Raw genomic sequence first — 18,132 nt, forward strand, 5'->3', positions numbered from 1 at the left:
ACCACCACCACCACCACCACCATCACCACCACCATCACCACAATGCTAACGTGGCTACCTTCTCTTTTCACCACACTTCCCACTCTACTGCTCCAAATAACGTTAACTCTGCTAATTTTAAACATAAGTATGGCAAAAGACACCAGCATATCATTGTGCTTTATTTAATCACCATGCAGTCTTTATTTTATGTGGGGACAATTTCAAAGTTGCTGGTGAGAGAGTCAACTAAAATCCTCTCTCATGTCAAACATAAGTCAGATAGGTTTTCATAATTAAAAGTAATCTTTGACAAATTTTCTGGATTACTAAAACCATTTTGAAATTACTGTATACGCATTGCAGGCATTGTATTAAGTAGCTACCTTTATTGAAAAACCTCAGTCCTTTTAGTAATTTCTGTACATTTTTAATGTGTTCAGCCCAAATTGAGTTAGTAACAGTTTAATTTAAATTCAGTTGAGATGAATGAGACTTGACTGTACAGAAAGCTACACGTACCTTTGTGTATATATAGTCTGATGGAACTAATCAATGCTCTCTTACTGTATGTTACATTTATATGCATTCAATTAATGTCATTTTATCTGATCTGTTCATAATTATAGTTTTGGATATTTTCAAATTTTCAAAAATGTCCTTTAACATAGATGCACTGTTTAGCTTGTTTTACTTCTTAATAAAAATTCCTTTTGTTTTTAAAAAGCTTCTAAAATAGTATGAACATCGTAATTATATATTTAAATAATAATAATTTGGAATATATTATGCAGTTTGGCATTGTAATTTTAAACCCTTTAATATTCATGGGTCTAAAAACAACAACAACAAAAATTCAGTGCCATCCAGTTAATTCCCACTCATAGTGACCCTATAGGACAAGGTAGAACTGCCCTGTGGGTTTCCAAGACTGGGACATTTTATTATCAGCACTGATAGTTAATGGTACAGGATTATTTAGACCAGGATGTCAATACCTCTTAGCTTGATTTTCTAGATTGGTATTAAGGGTCAATGTTAACCGTTGACCTCTTTGTCATTAGGCTGGAAGTTGTCCTTATGAAAACCATAAAGGGCAAGGAAAATGCTACAACAGGCAACAATTGTTCAAATATATCAGCAATGGAAGTGATAGTTATTTTGTTTAAAGTACATTTTAAAGTAAAATTCACTTGGTTTTGGCATTGTATATTTCTATTGTTTCAAAGTTCAATGCTATGGCAGTTAGGATGGTCTCTTTAGAATATCCCCATGGGGCTGATGTGTAATGTCCTTCAGTAGAATAATAATGTTGCCTTAAAATGAATCAGGGACATATCTAAATTATAGATATATGAATGAATTTTGAGCTTGCTCTTAATTCTTATGAGATAGTCCTGCTCAGTACTGACCCCCAGTGAAATGATCATGGGTGCTGTAGCAAAGTGTGGTGAAGAAAGCAGATGGTGCCTGGCTTTCAGAAAGAATAATCTCTCGGGTCTTAAAGGCTTGTCTAAATGAGGTGTGAGGCAGTTAGTTTATTGTGCCAACCTTGCCGATAAACACATGTGGGGTTAATTGAAGGGCGCAGGGATAAATGGCTTGGTGAGCCTCGCCTTTCTAGTTCTCGGGTCTCTTGCTTTCTGATGGTCGCACCAGGGTGCAGCTGCCTTAGCCAGTTCCCTGCTTAAGCTGGCAAGGCTTCACTTCCTACAAGACCCCCCCGAGGAGAAGCCGCATGGACCTACCGCAATGCAGCCCTGGGTGCTGGAGCAGCTGTGTGGAGACCTCTGCCAATGCTGAGATGTTTACACCTTCACTGACTCAGCTTTCCTCCTGCAGTCGGCATCATAGTGTGTGTTTTGTGAGATGGAGGAGGACTTTGTGGATTGGTGTAGGACATATGGGCTAATGTTGGACTTGTGGGCTTGGGCAGCACTGGGTTGGGATGTTTTCTTGATGGTGCACTTACCCTTTAGATAAAGCTCTCTCTTATACCTATGAGTTTCTGTGGATTTGTTTCCCTAAGGTACCCAGACTAACACAAGGTGTTAGCTAAGTTCTCACAGAAGAAGCACACCAGCATGTGCGAGCCAAGATTTTCACACAACGAAATCCAAACCCAGAGGAGAGAATGGTGTTAGAGCTTAAGTTCTGAACACCAACTTTGTGGAAGGCTGTAAATGTCAGTGAAAGCTCCCAACCCATTTGCAGGGTTCCCCATTTGAATGAAACCACTGGCGAATCCTCTCTGACTGAGGACCAGAGATGGAAAAGGCCTTGTTACCAGATAGAGTACACTGCAGAGTGGATTACTGCCTTGTCAGTGACCTCACTATCTAATGTGTTAGCTTTTAATATTTTATGCTTTGTTATTGATTGAGGTTTTTCTTTGTTTCATTGTTGTCGGACCATTTGTTTGTATTCTGTCTTGATTTCGTATGATTTTCTGTATACGGAACCTGGATTAGGTAAACCCATAGACACAACTGGATCAAAATATCCAAAGGGATATGGCAGAGGCGTCTGGCAGGAAATGGGAACCTAACCACAGTGAGTGCAAAGAATAAGAACTATGCCAGAATTGATTGTGGTGATGCTGCACAACTCTTATGAATGTGATTGAACTCTCGAGGTAGCTGATAAATGACTTGTATGTTGGTGAAATTGTTAAAAATAAGCCAATTATTTTCTTTAAAGGATAGAGTGTCATTACATAATTTGTTAATGCTTGAGGTAATAAAAAGCATGTCATCAAATATATGAATGTCTAGAAGGTGGCCTCTCCTTTGGGGGAGTAGCAGGGAGTCTCATTAGCTTGTCCACTAATGTTTTCTAGGAAGAGAGTCTTCTCTGTTCTTAGGATATGTATATATTAAATAAATATACTTTAATCTCCTAATAATAGGCATATATATAAAATTAGACTTAAGTAGTAATGTATCTTACTTCAATACAATGAATCCAATAATAATAACTAATTATTTGAGGACAATCAATTTTGTAACATTCCAGAAAATACACAACCTATTTTATTTAACTATTTTTTTTCTGAGGCTCAAATATTAATCCCTTAATCAGTTGGAGTCTCTGTGAATTGCCTTTTATGTTCTTTAGAAGTCATTTTTAAAATTAAATTCTTTTATTGGGAGCTCTTACATCTCATCACAATCTATACATTCAACCATTGTGTACAGCACATTTGTACCTATGTTGCAATCATCATTTTCAAAACATTTTCTTTCTACTTGAGCCCTTGATATCAGCTCCTCATTTCCCCCACTTCCCTTCTGTGCCTCCCCTCCCTCATGAACCCTTGATAAGTTATAGATTATTATTTTCATATTTTAAATCATCCTCTGTTGCCCTTCACTCACTTTTCTGTTGTTCGTCCCCCTGGGAGGGGGTAAAAATCATTTTTATTGTTGTAAAAAATATACACAAGAAAACATTACCAAGTCAACGTTTTTTAGTAATACCAATTACGATAATCATGTATAACCATCACCCAAAATTTTTGCCAAATGTCTCATCACCATAAATATAAATTCACTGCTTCCTAAATAATGACACCTCCCTGGCTCCTACCCTCCTGACCCCCTGGTAAGCACCAGTAAACTTTGGTCTCTAGATACTTCCCTATTTTTCCTATTGCATCTAAATGAGATCATATAATAATCATCATTTTGTAATTGACTTCACTCAGCATAATGTTTCCAGGTTAATTCCTGATGTCGCATATTCAGCACGTCATTTTTATTTATGGCTGAATTAGGTTGTATTGCCTAGAGTAACAAAACCAGTAACACAATATGTGTATGAGAGAACTTTATATCAAGAAGGCATCCTAGACTAATGCAACTCCAGCTGATGGGTCCACTGCTAGCTGGAGCACTCTTCAGATTTCAGTACTTGCAGGCCAATGAAGCAGAAGTGGGAAGCAGGGAGCTCCCAGGCTGGTGTGTGCAAAGGCCCATGGATCCAAGGTCAGTGGGAACACGGCAGGGACCAACAGCTCCCAGGTTGGCTCCCAAGGCCAGTGGCCCATATGGGACTGTCTTTGCAGGCAGACACAGTCCTAGCAAGCAGGGAGGGTTAAGGGCAAGAGAGAGAGAAGTTCCTAGTGTCTCTCTTTTATAAAAAGGTCACACCCACAAGGATGCCTTACCTGATTGACAGATAACATCAAGTTGGCACAAAATCTCACCACCACATAATCTGTTGTTTGTATGTACCAAATTTTGTTTATCCAATCATTTGTTGACAGACATTTAGGTTTCAACTTTTTGATTATTGCCCATAGTGTTGCAATGAGCATTGTTAGATATAGGTTTGTGTCTCTGCAGTCACATCTTTCGGGTGTATATCTAGGATTGAAATTACTTGGTGATATTGTAGTTCTGTGCTTTTGGAGGAATTGCCAAATTTTTCACAGAAGCTTTACTTTTTGTTTTTTTGGTATAATTTCATATATTTTAAAAGACTTCTTGTGTTCTAATAATAACCAGTTGTTCTAAATCTACTTTCTATCTTCCTTACTCAAAATAAAATCAGTCATTCTTCTAGGGAAACATGATAGATTATAGTATTAAAGACCAAAGTGACCCAGGTACGAGTTTTACAGGAGCACAATTAGGTGTTCTGGAATTCCCTTTCTTTTTAAGGCTGTCTGTAGTTTGTTATGATACACGCAATTAAATGCTTTTTCATACTCAGTAAAGCACAAGTAAAAAAAAGAAGAAAGAAAGAAAATAAACTAATAGAACTAACCAACGTAATCACAAATTGGCTGCGTTAGTTCATTTTAATTTAAAGCTGTTGGTGTTTTAACTAAGGATCCCTGGTGATATAGTGGATTTGCACTGGGCTTCGATCAGTATGGTTGCCCGTTCAAAACCACCAGCTGCTCTGCAGGAGAAAGATTGTGCTTTCTACCGTAAACAATTATATTTTCAGAAACCTACCGGGGGTTGCTATGAGTCAGCATTGACTTGATGGCAGTGAGATTGGGTTTTTTTTTGATGTTTTAACTGGTAATTCTATGATGGCGCCGGATTTCAGGTATTCTCACTTGGCAGGCCCACTTCTGTAGGGCAAAGGAAAACTGTTTGGGGGGAATCCATGTCATGTCATGGGTGGAATATGTAAACAATATATACTCCAAAGTTGTAGGCAAGTTTCATTGAGCCAGAACTTGGTTCCTTATAAATGGTTAAATGCCTAAGTATATACTTAGACTTTCTGTACTTGGGTTCTGTATGGAAAAGCCATTTTGTTTTCTACTTGTAATAGGAACCTTCTATTTGAATTATAAAAAAGATAGCCATAATTCTGTTTACATTTTGGGAACAATCACCAACTGCGATACGAGATTATGGGCTAAAGGCAAAGTAAGAAATGTATGTTCTTTAAGCACAAGGATCAGATATGTTCCATTGAACTTTAATACTTTTTGTTTTTATATGTAAGTTTTAATATTTGTCATTCCCTCCTTATTGAACCATCAGCTTAACCCCCTACTATTTGCAACACTTTCTTACTACATTTAACTTAGTAGGTATTTATCAAACTACGTTGAAATTACAGTGTTGTTTAACTTTAAAACCTTAGTTTTTAAAAAACACAAATTGTTTTTAAGAGCATGATTATATAGCATTCAGAACATACACACTCACACATATGCATATTTAGATTTTTATTTTGACTTACGTTTTTTGAGTTTATCTCTTTGTATTGCTTTATATAGACATATATAAAGCATTTTATATTCTGCTGTCAGCATTTTACCAGCAGAAACCTCACCTACCTTTCTATCTTTACCCACCTCCGTTGATTATGTAAGAGTTTTGTACATTTCCTTTTACATTCATGGAGACCCATATTAGAAACAATGATATTATAAAAAAAAAAAAAAGAATGATATTACCTGCTTCCATGTCAAGCATAATTTAGAAAACTCACAAGCGGGGACAATCTATTGTATTTCCCCTTAGCTTTGAGTTTTCTGTTATTCTCCCTTCCTTCCTGATGTTCTTACATCCCAGGAGCTGGGTTCCTTATTCAGCCAAATGAAGGTGGGCATCTAAATTCTTCACTCAGCTTCTGTTGGTGGTGTGGGGTATGACTGTAGTCTTTGTCTGTGGTGTTTGCTTAGGGTAGAGCTGTGTTGTTCTTGAATATTGGTCAAAGAAATAGTAATTTCTAAGCTTCATAAAGGGAAAACTAAACTACTCCTACCTCCTCTTAGGCAAAAGAAAAAAGAAAATATAGAATTCTAATATATAATCCATAAATATATAACTAAAGTACATATAGGATAGTGGCATTTTGGAAATTTTATATGATTTTTTTATCTAAATTATCTTTAAGGGATTTTGTTTTTAAAATTTTTTCTGTCTTACTAGGCTGCCCATTTGTCCTGGTCCTTTGACAACAGAGAGGAGCTTTTTCTAGAAGTTTGTCTGTTTGTTTTGGTCTATGCTCATTGGTTTCTCTACGCTGACAGCTTCTCTAGCACCTGGGTGGGAAGATGAAGCAAAAAGAAAACCCAGGGAACACACTACCGTGTCATTATGTAGGTCTTTGAAGTTCCTCGCTGGTCTGTCTTTCTGTCCACCTTTCATCATTTTATATATTATGTCCACAGTTCTTGGTTTTACTTAGTAGGAGGAATGGGGGAAAGTAATAACTTCCCTCCAGGAAGTTGAAGCCCTTTCAACCATTTTATTTGGGTTTTTTGAAAGAGATAATGTATTTTACAAGTAAACAAGAATAGCTAAGTAAGCCATACATTGGAATTATGTAATGACATATTTCTATTTTAAATTTTGGTCAAAACATGTTGGAATAAAGTTTACTATGCTTTGATCTGTATTGTTTTCCTGTTTATGTGTAAAGTACAAGATACCAGAAGCAAGAAAGTCTTAACTGATCCTCAGCATAAGAGCAGACATCTATCTGCATTATTTTGGTAGAATCATTTTCAGAGTAGTCATTCTTAAAACTCTGAATAACTTATAAGGGGAGAATATAAAGAAATTCAAGATTTGGAAAGTTTCTCTAAAATTCCCTTTTAATTTGATTTTTAAAATCAAAATAATTGATGTACATTAATTTACTAGTGGCATTGCTTTTAATTCACAAGTAGTAGATGCCAAATGTGTTTATTATCTTAAAATGATTTTAGTTTATAGATCAATAATTAAGAATACCATAAAATTAACCAAGCTGATGCCAAATAAAATACAGTTCTTGTTCAGAATTATTAGAAAATTATAGCACTTAAAATATTGTAATGATAACTGTAAGAATCCCCAATGAAATGATTTATTAAAAAAAAAATTGTAACAAAACCATTATGTTCCCCTGACGATATTGTATAGATTTTATAATAACCAGTTTTTAAGATAGCAGGTATTTGGTTTATAACTCATTTTAAGTGCATTCACAAATTAACACATCATATTTATGTATATTCAATACAGTTCACAGGAAGTTGAACTATATTAGTTGAAGTGCAAAATTCTAATTGGATTTGTATGTTATATTTTATTTACCATTTCTTTTATTTTGTGATAAGTGTGCGGTCATCACAGAAATGGAACACACACACACTTAACTTTTTTAAAAAATGAAGGTTTTTAAAAGCCCTAAAAAGTCCTTGTGACATTTTAATCATATCATTGAATTTTCAACCCTGATGCCACCGATGCTCCTTAATCATATCATTAGATAAAGAAGTCTCCAAAGAAACATTAAAATGACTTACTCCTCACTGACTACCTCATCGTTGACATTTTGCATTTATAATAATAGTAATATAGATAGATAGGTAGATAGGTAGATAGATAGATCTCCACCATAGACATGGCAGCAATGGCTGAGGTGTGTTCTTTTGCTCTAGGAGAGTCTCCAGATGGCCTCCAGGAAGCTGTGACTCAGCCCATCCTACTATAGAGGCTACTGAGTTCAGCTGCCCTGTGGGCCTGCCTCTTCTGTGGCCATGACCTCCTGGCAGACATCCAGGTAGCATGGAGCCAGCAGTGCTCTGTTCTGGGTTTCTGCTCCTCGTGTACAACCTGAAGCCCTGCAGCTCAACATTGCTGTGGGTGGAAAGGGAGGATAGAAAGAGGCCCCAGATAGCGTGTTTGGAAGAAGCATGTTCAAGCTTGTTAATACCCTAAAGTAAGCTGCCATTACTTGTCTGTCAATTTATCATCTTGTGGTGGCTTGTGTGTTGCTGTGATGCTGTCACTGGTATTTCAGATGCCAGCAGGGTCATCCAAAGTGAACAGATGTCAGCAGAGCCTCCAGACTAAGACAGACAACAAAGGACTTGACCTCCTCACTTCAGAGGAAGGAGCACTGAAAACGTTATGCAAAGCTTTGAAACATTGTCAGATCCTGAAGGCCTATGAATGGAAACAGAACATTGCCAGAGATGGCGTGCAAGGTTGGGCTCCTTGGGCCAGAGCGCACTTGAAACATGACCGAGGAGGAGCTCCCTTCTCTGAGTGGAGTTGATCATGGTGATATGAGTTGAGTAAAACTTGTGGGAGTAGGACCTTCAAGATCTTCATTTGCTGATGGGGCACGACTCAAGGTAAGAAGAAACAGCTGAAAAAATCTTTGCTAATGATTAGAATGTGAAATATGCAGACTATTAATTTAGGAAATTTTGGAAGTCATGAAAAATAAAATGGAAAGCATACAGATTGATAACCTAGGCATTAGTGAGCTGAAATGAACCAATATTGGCCATTTTAAATCAGAAAACAAATCATGATTTACTATGCCTGGAATAACACAATCAAGAGAAAAATTGTGGGATTCATTGTCAAAAAGGACATTACAAAATCAACCATGAAGTACAATGCTATCTGTGATAGGAGTATATCTATCCACCTTCAAGGATATCCAACCAATACAACTATTATGCAAATTTATGCACCAACCACCAAAGCTAGTGATGAAGATTGGAATAATTCTACCAAAGACTTCAGTTGGAAATCAATCAAACATGCAATCAAGATGCATTGATAGCTATTTGCAATTGACATGGAAAAGTTGGGAACAGAGGAAGGAACAGCAGCTGGAAAATATGGACTTAGTGATAAAAATGAAGCTGGATATCATGAGGTGTCAATCGGATAAGTAGCAGGCATCTAAGACTCAGAACAAAATCATACCAATGTGAACGGGGGTAGGGGAGAACGAGGAGTGGAGACCCAAAGCCCATCTGTAGACAATTGGACATCCCCTCACAGAGGGGTCACAGAGATGAGATGAGCTAGTCAGGGTGCAGTATAGCACCGATGAAACACAACTTTCCTCTACCTCTTTGGTGCTTCCTTCATCCACTATCATGACCTCAATTCTACCTTACAAATCAGATTAGATCAGAACATGCACACTGCTACGGGTAAGAGCTTGCAGCACAGGGAATCCAGGATAAATAAACCCCTCAGGACCAACAATGAGAATAGGGTTACCAGGAGGGTAAGGGGAAAGTGTGGGGAGAAAGGGGAAATCGATCAATATATAACCCCCTCCCAGGGGGATGAACAACAGAAAAGTGGGTGAAGGGCAACAGAGGATGATGTAAGATATGAAAAATAATAATTTATAATTTATCGTTCATGAGGGTGAGGGAAGGAGGGAAAAAAGAGGACCTGATACCAAGGCTTCAAATAGAAAATGCTTTGAAAATGATGATGGCAACATATGTACAAATGTGCTTGATACAATAGATGAATGTATGGATTGTGATAAGAGATGTAAGAGCCCCCCAATAAAAGTATTTGATGAAAAAAAAGAATTTTGCAACACCAACAACTTCTTCATAGTAAATACCTTTTTTCATTAACACAAAAGGCAACTGTACACATAGACTTCTCCAAATGGAATACACAGAAACCAAATTGACTGCATATCTGGAAAGAAACACTGGAGAAGCTCAATGTCAGCAGCTGAAAGCAGGCCAAGGGCTGACTGTGAAACAGATCATCAGTTGCTCATATATAAACTCAGGTTAAAACTGAAGAAAATTCAAACACAACCACTAGGACCCAAATATAGCCCTGAGTCTGCCCCGCCCGTATTTTTAGAACATCGAAGAACAGATTTGACACATTGAGCACTAATGACAGAAGACCAGATGAGCTGTGGAAGGACATGAAGAATATCATTAATGAAAGAAAGCAAGAGATCATGAAAAAGAGGAAAGGAAGAGTCGATCAAAGTGGATGTCAGAAGAGACTCTGAAACTTGCTCTTAATCGGAGAGTAGCGAAAGCAAAGGGAAGAAAAGACGAAGTAAAAAAAAGCTGAATATAAAATTTTAAAGGGCAGCTTCAGGAGATAAAGTAAAATATTATAATGAAATATGACAATATATAAAGTTAGAAAACCAAAATGCAAGAACACTCTCAGCACATCTTAAACTCAAGAAGACATTCAAGGGTCAAGGTGCAATGCTGAAAGATTCTATAGGCAAAATACTGAATGATACAGGGAGCATCAAAGAAAATGGAAAGAATGCACAGAATCACTGTATGAAAAAGAAATAGTCAACATTCAACCATTTCAGGAGGTGGCATATGAACAAAAACCAATGGAACTGAAGGAAGAAGTTCAAGCTGCACTGAAAGCATTAGCCAAAAACAAGGCTCCAGGAATTGGTGGAATACCAATTGAAATGTTTCGACAAACTAATGAAGCTTTGGAAACACTTCCTTGTCTGTGCCAGGAAATTTGGAAGACAGTTATTTGACTTACTTGACCAATTGACTGGAAGAGATCGTAGTTGTACCCATTCCAAAGAAAAGTTACCTAATAGAATGCTTACATTTGTAGAATAAAATCACTAATATCACATGCAAGTAAAATTTTGCTGAAGATCATTCAACAATGGTTGCAGCAGTACAGGGAGCTGTCTGAGGTTCAGGCCAGATTCAAAAGAAGATGTGGAGTAAGAGATATCATTGCTAATATCAGATGTATGTTGGCTCAACACAGAGAATGCCAGAAATATGTTTGCTTGAGTTTTATTGACTATCCCAAGACATTCAACTGTGTGGATCATAAAAAAACCCCAACTATGTATAACCTTGAGAAGGATCAGAATTTCAGAACACTTCATTGTGCTCCTGTGGAAGCTCTATATGGATTCAGAGGCATTTGTGTGAACAGAACAAGGGAACACTGCATGGTTTAAAATTAGGAAAGGTGTGCATCAGGCTTTTATCCTTTCACCATACTTATTCAATCTGTATGCTGAGCAAATCATAAAAGAGGCTGCATTATACGAAGAAAAATATGGCATCAGGCTGAGAGGAAGGCTTATTAACAATTTGTGATATGCAGATGACACAACCCTGCTTGCTGAAAGTGAGGAGGACTTGAAGCACTTGCTGATGAAGATCAAGGATTGCAACCTTCAGTGTGGATTTTGGTTCAATGTAAGGAAGACCCAAATCCTCACAACTGGACCAACAGGCCATGATAAATGGAGAAGAGGTTGAAGTCCTCAAGGATTTTGTCTTGCTTGGATCTGCAACCAATGCTCATGGTTGGGGGTTGGATTGATCATATAATTTACTCTGGGTAGTATTGGCATCTTAACAATATTGTCTTCCAATATGATATATATTTAAAGACATTAAATTTTATTGATCTTTCATAGTTGATCTTTAACATTAATTTAAAATGTAGTTACTTGAATTTTTAAGCCATTAATTTAACTGTAATTGCATTGTTTTTATAATATAAGCCATATAGTTGACTACGTCAACTAAAAATATTGATTTAACTAAGATAATTATTAATTCTATCAATATCAATTTGTGAATATCCAAATTTAAAGTAAGAGTACTGACTAAAATCAAGATTTAACAGGACAATTAGCTATAGTCACTATATTCTACTTAACCTAATGAATTGTCTAATTATCTTGTTTGGGATTATTTGTAATTTTTAAAACTGCTTTGTCATTATGTGTATACATATCTTATATATTCTTTAATTTTGAGAATATTTCTGTTTTAACTGAAAGTTCTTTCTTGGTAGAACCTTTATAAACCTGGAGGATAAGAAAAGTCTGTTCTTTATTTGTGCACATCATGAGACTAGTGTTCAATATAAGGAATTTGATCTGTCACGTATAACAATTTTATTTGGTTAACATTACTCACTTATTGTGTGGTTATGTGAACAAGCTTCCTATATATAAATTCTTTCTGGATAAGTCTATTTTTGAAGTATAAGATTTTTTAATATAATAAATTCCAATAATTTAAGTTTTGTAATATTTTAAGTGTTTACATGAAGTTTTAAAATACGTTTATAAGGATGTGCTCCAGTCTCTCCTCCTCTCCCGTCCTCGGCTCCTGTGTACTTGGTCACATATATCCTTCTCCCGGAGCTGTGGATTCAGTGCCATCCTTTGAAATAACTTCTTCTCGGGGGAGGGGCAGGCATCCACTTAGTATTTGGGACTGGGGGGAGGGAGGCACAGAAGTGCTGGTGGGGTGAAGGGGCTCTATATAGATAAAGAATGTTTGGAAACTGTGGTAGCAAATGTGAAATTCTGCTGGAGATGATTGGACTATGGAATGATTTGATATATGTATTAATCCTAATTAATAATAAATAAATAAAGAGTAAGAAATAAAAGATCACCAGCAATATTAAAACAACAAAAAAAGAATTTTCTGTCATGGAACAAGCAAGAAATATTTAAGCCTAGAACAAATTCAGGTTGGGCCAAGAGGGAAGTCAGCTGACCAAGTATCATGTTATACCATAGTTCAATCCATTATAATCAAGTTTACAATAATCTGTCTGGTAGTAAAGCTATTCGAATCCCTTCGCTTGTGACTAGCAGGGATCTGCCAGAGGCTTAATCTGACATATGGATTTGGGGCTTCCATTTGGCCTCCAAGTCCTTCTACAAATTTCAGCTCTGACACCTTTCCCTTCATCATATTTGGATTTTGTTATTGTCATCTTTGGATCACGCAGGCTGATGTACTTCTATGTGGACTTAGTTGATGGCTCACTTAGATGGCTGTTTGATTGAATGCAAGCCTTTAAGATCCCAGACACTCTTCTGATTGATAGTCGGGCACCATCTGCTTTCTTCACCACACTTGCTGTAGCACCCTGATCTTCAGTGATCACTTCATGAAGGCGAGTGTAAAGCAAGGTCAATGCATAGTTTTATTGTCATACAAAGCTATCTGCTTAGATTTTAGTGCCTAGATTTTCTCCCTAATATGTGGGGAGTTCAAAAAGTTTGAAGAAAAAAAATTTAATTCCATTTTTCCATGAAGATTTTGAAGTCCCCTCAATAATATGGGACTTTTAACAACAACTTTTTAGACCAGGTGACTATTTTAAAACATAAAGGCTAGTTTTTCTCAAGCCTTCTCCACATTTCTCCTATAGAACTTTTAAAACCTGTGCTTATTTCCTTAAGATGAGTTTCTAGGGGTTCAATTCGGGCGCATACCTACCAGCAGTTTGTTCCTGGCGAGGACAAGAATACCAAGAGAGAGTGTTGACTGTTTTAAAAGTTCTTGTTAGATTCATAGTTCTCCGGGGAAACAGCACAAAAATATACAATGTAGTTGTCAGATGCGGTTGCATCAACTCCGACTCATAGTGGCTCCAGGGTGTACATCGTGTGTGCATCACAGGAGAACAGTGAACTTGACTCACTGTGACCGTCTCACTGAGGGACTTCTGCTTTTCCACTGACACTTTATCTTACCAAGCACGATGTCGTTTTCCAGGGACTGATCGCCCCTGATCACATGTCTGAAGTTTACACGATGATGTGTTGTTGGTTTTAACACTTTAAAGGAAGTCTTGTGCGGCGGATTTGCCCAACACAATCTAGAGTTGATTGCTTGACCGCTGCTTCCACGAACCTTTACTGTGGATCCAAGTAAAATGGAAATCCTTGACAACTTCTGTCTTTCCCCTCTTTCTCATGATGCTGTCTATGGGTCTGGCTGTGAGGACTCTGGTTTTCTTTACATTGAGTTGAATCCACACTGAAGGCTGCAGTCTTTGGTTTTCCTCAGCAAGTGCTTTCAGCAAGTAAAACCGTGCCATCTGCCTCTCACAGGTTGTTAATAAACCATCCTCCCATCCCAATGCCACATTCTTTTTTTCATATAATGTTGCTTCTCAGATTATTAGTTCAGTATACAGATTGAATAAGTGTAGTGAGAGGATACAATTCTGGCACGTACTTTTCCTGATTTTAAGTAATGTAATATTTCCTTGTTCTGTTCAAACAATGACTTCTTAGTCTGTGTGCGTGACATGAGCACAATTAGATGTTCTGGAATTCCCATTTTTCATAATGTTATCAATCGTTTAAAAGAATTTATGACCCATGTAGTCAATTATGTTTGCAGGGTCAGTAAAACACAAGCAAACATCTCTCTGGTCTTCTCTGTTTCAGCCAAGACCCTTCTGAAGTCAGCTATGATACTCCGACGTCCCTTCAAAGACAGAAGCAGAGTATAAGAAATAAAGGAAAACCAAGAAGTGCAAAAATGTGCTAAAAGTCATAGCTAATGAAACATTTAAAAAAACAGTTAATTAAACGATTTAAGACTTTTTTTTGGTTGTGCCAATCGAGTAGGGAATTTAAAAAAATTATAAAACCTAGAATTGTCATACATATGTTACTTTATTAGAAAAGAAGTCACCTCCTTACATCCTTTATCATCTCCAGACCCTTCATGAGTCTCTGATCTTCTCTTTATGGGATTTAAAAGTATTTTAACTATTGATGTGTAAGGGATGACTGTTACATCTGTAAGCTCTTTGAGAGCTGAGGCCATGTGCCCATGGTTTATTATATTACAAATAACTCAAAAAACAGTTGCAGCAATACAGTGACAGCAAATATTACCCTGCAGCATTGCATGTAGTGCGTATTACTAATGATACGATGTGCAAAAAGAAAACAGGACTAGAAAGGGTTTCCTTTTCCTTGTAACTCGGAGATGTCTCAAGTTGGGGACTACCTGCAATCTTCAGCAAATAACTTTTCTAAGTATCCTCCTTTTTCTCTCCATGAAAACCTTTTGTAGATTTAAATCCCTTAGTATAGGACCTGGCCTATACTAATCACCTCCCCAGTGAGAACCATGGTGGTCTTTCGAATCACTATATTCCAACGAGGCCTTCAGGGTTGCGGCCAGTTTTTGTTCCTACAGCTTTTAGGATCGTTTCGTTTGTTGGTGGTGTGACGCTGGCTCTGCCTCACGGTGATTCCATGTACAGCAGAATGAGGTGCAGCCTGGTTCTGTGCCATCGTCCCGTCATTGGTTTGTGTACTGTGCATCCCCACCACCTAGGGGCTTTGCCTTGCAGCACTCCGTTAGATAACACTCTGTCATGATCAATGCCATTTTCATTGGCTGATTTTCAGAAGTAAATTGCCAGGCCTTTCTTCGAATACTTTGTCTTATTCTAGTAGTTCTGTAGCATGTCCACCATAAGTGTTGAAAACATGGGTGGCTTAGCTTCCAGCACCATGACAACAAGGAAATCAGTGTGGTGTGACAGATGGATGGGGGACCATTTTGTTCATTCTCCTGTCATGTGACCAAGCTCTTTGCACTGTTCCCAGAGGAGGTGTGCACAAACTTAAACTCAGCCACTTTCTGGAACATGCTGCATTTGGCTTGGATCTCTGATAAGAATAGAGGAGAGATTAGAAAATACATCAAGTACATCCTTCAAATACTCTAGCATGATAGTTCGGTCTACGCAAGAATTTTAATTGTGCTCATTTTTTAGCACCTTCCGAAAATGGAGGAAAGTAAGTTTTCATAGTGGCTAGGGCCATCTGCAGGGATGTTTGAGACTTCTTCAACCTTTCCCACTAGCAACCCGATGTCACTCCAAAAATCTGCAATACGGACAAGTGCCAGAAACCCTTCTGATCCATTGCACATGTGATTTGAAGCTTTTTTTTAGACGACCTTGCCTGCAATCATTTTTACAAAGATCCAATTGATCTGCAGGAGCAGTCCTTTTGACTAGTAGAACTTAGGGGGTCAATATGAAATACTTAAATGTTTTAGTGGGGCAAAAGTGGGAGATGAGAAGGGTGTGGGGAGAGGGTGCCTTTAACAATCGAGCAATACAGAGACAAAGGATACCTGAAGAAGGGAAGAAAATTGAGGTGGGAAAGAAGGTGTTAAGTGGTCAGGCATCCATGAATAGGCATCTCAGTGCCTGAGAACTTTTTAGGAACCAACTAGTAACTATTTTCTCCTGGGTTTTGACATCCTAACTCACTCAGTAGCAACCTACGTATCCTATTTAAGAAGATACAAGCTAAATGACCTAAAAATTGAGTGTTTAGCAGACCAGAATAGCAATGTGTTTTGAAAAGCATTTAAATTCTGTTCATTGCAAATTTAGATTTACTTATGAATAGCTTCCCAGAAAGGAAATCTTTACAAAACATATTTTGAAAAATATCTTATTATGAAAAATTAAAATATATACAAAACAGAAAGAATATGTTCATATTATCTATGAACAGCGTCAACTGTTACTAACTCATGACTAATATTTCTACCCACATTCCTTTCCTACCTTACTCCCTCTCCCCTAACTCTGAGGCTTAGATTATTTACAAGTAAATTTTAGACCTCATATATCTATCTCATCAGTAAATATTTCAGTATGAAGCGCTAAGATATATGAAGACAAAAACAAACACAGGACACCCTACTTTTGCACCAAAAGCCCAAACAAGTCTCACTGCTATGAAGTTGATGGCCACTCAGAGCGACCCTACAGGACAGGGTAGAACTCCTCCTGTGAGTTTTCCGGTATTTCTCCCATGGAGTGGTTGGTGGCTTCGACCTGCTGACCTTGCTGTTAGCAGCCCAAAGCTTAACCACTAAGCCACCAGGCTCCTTTTCACAACAAAAAGATAGTAATAATTCCTTAACATTGTCATTGTTCTGTGTAGTGTTCAACCTTGGCTCATTTTTACTCCCCTCTTTCCTCTCAACCTCTCTTTTATCAGTGTGCTTGATGGAGTTGGACTTCAAATAAGATGTATAATGATCTGTTTCTTAATTCTCTGTTAAGCTATAGCTCTCCTGCCAGCTCTGTGTTCCCCGTGCAGTGTCCTTGCTGAAGAACTCACTGCAGTTTCCCACACTCTGGACTTGCTGGTTGCATTTCCACAGTGTCGTTTCTTTGTTCTCTTCCTTTGCTGGGTCCTATATTTTCTGTGTATTTACTGTTAATTTTTTTTTTTAATTTTAAATGGGAGATTTTTTTCCCCGAGTTCTCTGATTTGAAATGCATGTCTTAATATGTGATTGTATATTTATTTATTTATTTTTAAACATTTTAGTAGGGGCTCATACAACTGTTATCGCAATACTGTTAATTGTAGAGAGATCTTTCCATTTCAGGCGTGGCTATTTTTGAAAGATGACGTCATTCATGCCACTTCAGGAGCCACATAATATTGTCTGATTGTCATCCTTTGTGATGTAGACAGTCATTGATTATCATTTCAAAATGGTCATATTCTAATTATAAATGGCTGCTTTATAAATTAACTGGAATGCTTTATAAAAATGGAACTTCTCCCTCACCTTGAACTATTCTGCCATATGAAATTGGAATTACTGATGTATTGTCAATGCTCTTTGATTCGTCTGTCTAGACATGTACCAATGAATGCTATAATCTTTATAATAGAAGATTTATAATACCTTTTAATATCTGGTAAAACAAGCCCTTGGTTTTCCTGGCTATTATTAATCATCTGTTCTTCCAAATGAACTTTATAATAAAATGTTCTGGCTCTAAATTTTTTTTTAAATTTTGAGCATATTAAATTTATAAATTAACACAGGGAGGATATGGCATCGAAACATCTTTTAAAAAAATCATTTTATTGGGGCGTTGCAACTCATCATAATCCATACATCCGTCCATTGTGTGTCAACTACATTTGTTGCCATCATCATGCTCAAAACATTTGCTTTCTACTTCAGCACTTGGTATCAGCTCATTTTTCCCCTCCCTCTCCACTCCACCATCCTTCATAAACCCTTGATAATTTATAAATTATTATTTTTTCATTTCTTACACT

At 37.3% G+C, this 18,132-nt stretch overlaps 1 protein-coding gene across 1 annotated transcript in view; it reads left to right on the plus strand.

Moving 5' to 3' along the window:
- The window catches only part of SPESP1 (sperm equatorial segment protein 1), a 36,411-nt gene that overhangs the window by 5,287 nt on the left and 12,992 nt on the right, over positions 1 to 18,132 (plus strand). The gene's annotated exons all lie outside the window — the stretch shown is intronic.

Source organism: Echinops telfairi, unplaced genomic scaffold (assembly GCF_000313985.2).
Source record: "Echinops telfairi isolate 266 unplaced genomic scaffold, ASM31398v2 ScPeMD7_7475;HRSCAF=8513, whole genome shotgun sequence".
Classification (NCBI taxonomy): Eukaryota; Metazoa; Chordata; class Mammalia; order Afrosoricida; family Tenrecidae; genus Echinops; species Echinops telfairi.